Source organism: Bos grunniens, chromosome 14 (genome assembly GCF_055505025.1).
Source record: "Bos grunniens cultivar Pamir isolate PY7600 chromosome 14, Bosgru_T2T1.0, whole genome shotgun sequence".
Taxonomy (NCBI): Eukaryota; Metazoa; Chordata; class Mammalia; order Artiodactyla; family Bovidae; genus Bos; species Bos grunniens.
This window is the reverse complement of record NC_141178.1, coordinates 29,284,122-29,290,121: the sequence shown is the minus strand read 5'-3', so window position 1 is coordinate 29,290,121 and position 6,000 is coordinate 29,284,122.

The following is a 6,000-nucleotide window of genomic DNA, read 5'->3' as shown; positions in this document are numbered from 1 at the left end:
TAGAACAATTTGAAGATGTAGCCTATGCATCCTACATATAGTATATATACTTTTGAAAATGTATGAGGCATTCATGCACTTAAATTTTGGAATGAAGTACCATGCTCTCGGGTGTCAAACATTTCTGCAACTGCATACTAAGTTTCTAACAATATTCAGCAATTTCTCCTGACAAAGTGAAGTGGAATTATAAGTGATAACCTGTGAAACCTTTTTGATATACATAACTGCTATGGATATTTTAGGTTAAAAGGCTTAGTTTTCCCACAGGCAGCAGTATTTTCTCTTTATACATCATTTTCCTCTTACCTGTTTATTCTGACAGTTTATTTCTTTGTCTTATTCAGCCTTGGAATACTCCACAAAAATCAAATGCTGTTGAGAAATTTAATGCATAAAATCATCAGTAGTCTGCTTCTTCCCTGAGTACCCATTCTTTGCTTGTTTGTCATCGTCTGTGCTCAGTCATGTCTGACTGTTTTCAATCCCATGGACTATAGCCTTTCAGGCGCCTCTGTCCATGGAATTTTCATGGCAAGAATACTGGAGCAGGTGGCCATTTCTTACTCCAGGGGATTTTCCTCACCCAAGGATCAAACCCGTGTCTCTTGCATCTCCTGCATTGGCAGGCGTATTCTTTACCTCTGAGCCACCTGGGAAGCCCAGCTGGCTTGTTAGAGTTGCTATAAAAACTTGCTTATTTGTGGGTGAGTGTTCAGTTTGGGTTTTTTGTAAAGGGACACTAAGAAATGATCAAAGCAATCTTGTTAAATTTAAGAAAATTAGAGAGAAAAAACTTTTCAATATTTTAGTCATTTATCTTCCTAAATATTGTCGTGTACTTCCTTTTATCCACACAAATGTCTAATTAACCAAATATAGTTTCATGGTAATTGTGTATTTCCACATTTCACCCTTTTTCACTTAATAATCTATCTTTCCATTAGCATTATTAAGATTAAGTGGTTGTGTGCCCACATGCTAAGTTGCTTCAGTTGTGTCTGACGTTTTGTGACCCCATGGACTGTAGCCCTCCAGGCTTCTCTGTCCATGGCATTCTCCAGGCAAGAATATTGGAGTGGATTGTATGCCTCCTCCAGGAGATCTTCCTGACCCAAGGATCGAATCCATGTCTCCGGCAGCTCCTGCTTTGCAGGTGGATTCTTTACCATTGAGCCAGAGGGAAGCCCCTAAATTAAGTGGTTAATTGTCAGATATTTAGCTATCTGTCTCTCTCACTTTTAATGATCAGCAGCCTCATAGTTTTACATAGATATCTACAAATATTACATGAAAGTTTCAAAATACATAAAGATTTAAAAATCAGTACATTTTATCATTATTTTAAAACTTGGTTAATTCTTACACTATTTTTATAAAATATAACTGCCTAAATCTAAATATATATGAGATATATTCCTTCTTTTTACACTTAACCAAAATACAGTCAAGTGCATTGGATCATTCAACACTCACTTGAATAAATTTTTTTTTATATCATATGTGTGTGCATATATTTATTCGATCAATTCATCATTATAATAGGCTTTATCAATTATCCACAAGTGTAACCTAGGGATAAAGTAGAGAGGAGATTATGAGAAAACTGTTTCTAAAAATAAAATACTGCTTCTATAAATAATAATACATTGAAACAAAAACAAATTAAATAATATTTTAATGCCATTATTCTGAGTTATTTTCATAAGTAGATATATTTTCTACATGTGTAAAATTTTCTAAATTTATAATCATATATGTGTAATGCATAAATAACTTGCATTCTTATTTTGGAAATTATAACTGTATCACAAGATTTCTGCATCTAAGACAATTTTTATAGTTGTCATGGTAAATATGTTTAATAAGCCATTTGTTGATATTATTTACTAAGTTTTTATAATACTAGCAAATGCTCTAACTTTTGAGAAAAAAATTGCTCAATATGCCAGCAAATTTGGAAAACTCAGCCGTGGCCACTGGACTGGAAAACATCAGTTTTCACTCCAACCCCAAAGATATGAAATGCCAAAGAATGCTCAAACTACCACACAATTGCACTCATCTCACATTCTAGTAAAGTAATTCTCAAAATTCTCCAAGACAGGCTTCAACAGTAGTGAACAATGAACCTCCAGATGTTCGAGCTGGATTTAGAAAAGGCAGAGGAACCAGAGATCAAACCGCGAACATCCACTGGATTATCTAAAAAGTATGAGAGTTCCAGAAAACCATCTCCTTCTGCTTTATTGACTACACCAAGGTATCTGACTGTGTGGGTAATAACAAACTATGGAAAATCTTTAAAGATGAGAATACCAGACCACCTGACCTTCCTCCTGAGAAATCTATATGCAGGTTGGTAAGCAGCAGTTAGGACTGGACATGGAACAACAGACTGGTTCCAAATAGGGAAAGGAGTACATCAAGGCTGTATATTATCACCCTGCTTACTTAACTCACATGCAGGGTATATCATGAGAAATGCTGGGCTGCAGGAAGCACAAGCTGGAATCAAGATTGCCGGAAGAAATATCAATAACCTCAGATATGTAGTTGACACCACCTTTATGGCAGAAAGTGAAGAGGAACTAAAAAGCCTCTTGATGAAAGTGAAAGTGGAGAGTGAAAAAGTTGGCTTAAAGCTCAACATTCAGAAAATGAAGATCATGGCATCTGGTCCCATCACTTCATGGGAAATAGATGGGGAAACAGTGGAAACAGTGTCAGACTTTATTTTGGGGGGCTCCAAAATCACTGCACATGGTGACTGCAGCCATGAAATTAAAAGACACTTACTCTTTGGAAGGAAAGTTATGACCAACCTAGAAAGCATATTCAAAAGCAGAGACATTACTTTGCCAACAAAGGTCCGTCTAGTTAAGGCTATGGTTTTTCCAGTAGTCATGTATGGATGTGAGAGTTGAACTGTGAAGAAGGCTGAGTGCCGAAGAATTGATGGTTTTGAACTGTGGTGTTGGAGAAGACTCTTGAAAGTCCCTTGGACTGCAAGGACATCCAACCAGTCCATCCTAAAGGAAATCAGTCCTGGGTGTTCTTTGGAAGGAATGATGCTAAAGCTGAAACTCCAGTACTTTGGCCACCTCGTGCAAAGAGTTGACTCACTGGAAAAGACTCTAATGCTGGGAGGGATTGGGGGCAGGAGGAGAAGGGGACAACAGAAGATAAGATGGCTGGATGGCATCACTGACTCGATGGACATGAATTTGAGTGAACTCCAGGAGTTGGTGATGGACAGGGAGGCCTGGCGTGCTGAAATTCAAGGGGTCGCAAAGAGCCAGACAGGACTGAGCGACTGAACTGAACTGAACTGAAGTTATTTAAACATAATAATGTACTGCCATCTACTGGATTATGATGAATCAACAGGTCACTGAATGCACTGTTGTTATGTTGTCATGATATTTTGATGACTAGGGAGTCAAAAGTCACATGTTTGTAGCTAAAGAAAACTTCCTTTTTCAAATGGTTTATAAGTATATATTGGAGAAAAAGAGTAGAGCATATTTCTCTTTCTGACCTCATTCTACCCATACACAAACACACATACACCAAAAAAAAAAAAAAAAAATCTATCACTTCTCTAGGGATTATAGGAATTACATAATAATGACTAGTTTATAGCTTGATTGCTGTAAACAAAGATCTTGAAATCTGTTTGGAGAAGCAAAATATACTTACATAACAAAGAAAACAGTAAAATAAAAGGTTCAATTACAAACTATAAAGAGTCATTAAAATACTGTAAAAATTAAAAATACAGTTTAGGATTAGATTTTAGTTTGAGACAAACCTGAGTGTGAATCTTATGTCTGCACGTAGTTGACACATCATTATGTAAAATTTTTCTATAAGTTTCAATTTCCTTATAGGTACTGTCTGAATGGAAGCTGGCTGATGGGAGAGACTGACTGAGGGGGAAAGTAGGTCTTGTTCTGAAGGGTGGGGCAATATTCAGTAAATCTTTAATCCAATTTTCTGTTGATGGGTGGGGCTGTGTTCCCTCCCTGATATTTACCTGGGGCCCAACTATGGTAGAAGCCACTCTTCAGGGTGTGAACCATTGCTGAGGGCAAGGGCTGGGGCCGTGGTATTAGGCCTGGCTAGGTTTTGTTAGGAGAAGGCAATGGCAACCCACTCCAGTACTCTTGCCTGGAAAATCCCATGGACGGAGGGGCCTGGTGGGCTGCAGTCCATGGGGTTGCTAGGAGTTGGACACAACTGAGCGACTTCACTTTATTTTTTCACTTTCATGCATTGGAGAAGGAAATGGCAGCCCACTCCAGTGTTCTTACCTGGAGAATCCCAGGGATGGGGGAGCCTGGTGGGCTGCCGTCTATGGGGTCGCACAGAGTCGGACACGACTGAAGTGATTTAGCAGCAGCAGCAAACTATGGTAGAGGTAATGAAGATAAGGACGACCTGCTTGAAAAGGTCACTTGCAGGCACTGCTACACTCAGTGCCCCCAACCCTGCATCAGGCCACCGCCGACCCATGCCTCCGCTAGAGACTCCTGGCCACTCAGGGTAAGTCTGGGTCAGTCTCTTGTAGAAGTGCAAAGTCAAGTGGGCTTTAGGAAGCATTACTACGAACAAAGCTAGTGGAGGTGATGGAATTCCAGTTGAGCTATTTCAAATCCTAAAAGATGATGCTATGAAAGTGCTGCACTCATGCCAGCAAATTTGGAAAACTCAGCCGTGGCCACTGGACTGGAAAACATCAGTTTTCATTCTAATCCCAAAGAAAGGCAATGCCAAAGAATGCTCAAACTACCACACAATTGCACTCATCTCACATGCTAGTAAAGTAATGCTCAAAATTCTCCAAGCCAGGCTTCAACAGTACATGAATCATGAACTTTCAGATGTTCAAGCTGGATTTAGAAAGGGCAGAGGAACTAGACATCAAATTGCCAATGTCCATTGGATCATCAAAAAATATGAGAGTTCCAGAAAACAATCTACTTCTGCTTTATTGACTATGCCAAAGCCTTTGACTGTGTGGGTCACAACAAACTGTGGAAAATTATTTAAAAAATGGGAATACCAGACCACCTGATCTTCCTCTTGAGAAATCTGTATGCAGGTCAGGAAGCAATAGTTAGAACTGGACATGGAACAACAGACTGGTTCCAAATCCAGAAAGGAGTACATCAAGACTGTATATTGTCACCCTGCTTATTTAACTTATATTCAGAGTACATAATGAGAAACGCTGGGCTGGAAGAAGAACAAGATGGAACCAAGATTTCCGGGAGAAATATCGATAACCTCAAATATGCAGATGACACCACTATTATGGCAGAAAGTAAAGAAGAACTAAAGAGGCTCTTGATGAAAGTGAAAGAGGAGAGTGAAAAAGTTGGCTTAAAGCTCAACCTTCAGAAAAATAAGATCATGGCATCTGGTCCCATCACTTTATGGCAAATAGATGGGGAAACAGTGATAGACTTTATTTTTGGGGGCTCCAAAATCACTGCAGATGGTGACTGCAGCCATGAAATTGAAAGGTGCTTGCTCCTTGGAAGAAAAGTTATGACTAACCTGCTGCTGCTGCTGCTGCTGCTAAGTCGCTTCAGTCGTGTCTGACTCTGTGTGAACCCATAGACAGCAGCCCACCAGGCTCCCTGTCCCTGGGAATCTCCAGGCAAGAACACTGGAGTGGGTTGCCATTTCCTTCTCCAATGCATGAAAGTGAAAAGTGAAAGTGAAGTCGCTCAGTCGTGTCTGACTCTTAGCCACCCCATGGACTGCAGCCTACCAGACTCCTCCATCCATGGGATTTTCCAGGAAGAGTACTTGAGTGGGGTGCCACTGCATTCTCTGACCTAGACAAACATTACTTTGCCCAAAAATGGTCCATCTGGTCAAAGCTATGGTTTTTCCAGTAGTCATGTATGGATGTGATTGATGGACTATAAAGAAAGCTGAGCACCAAAGAATTGATGCTTTTGAACTGTGGTATTGGAGAAGACTGTT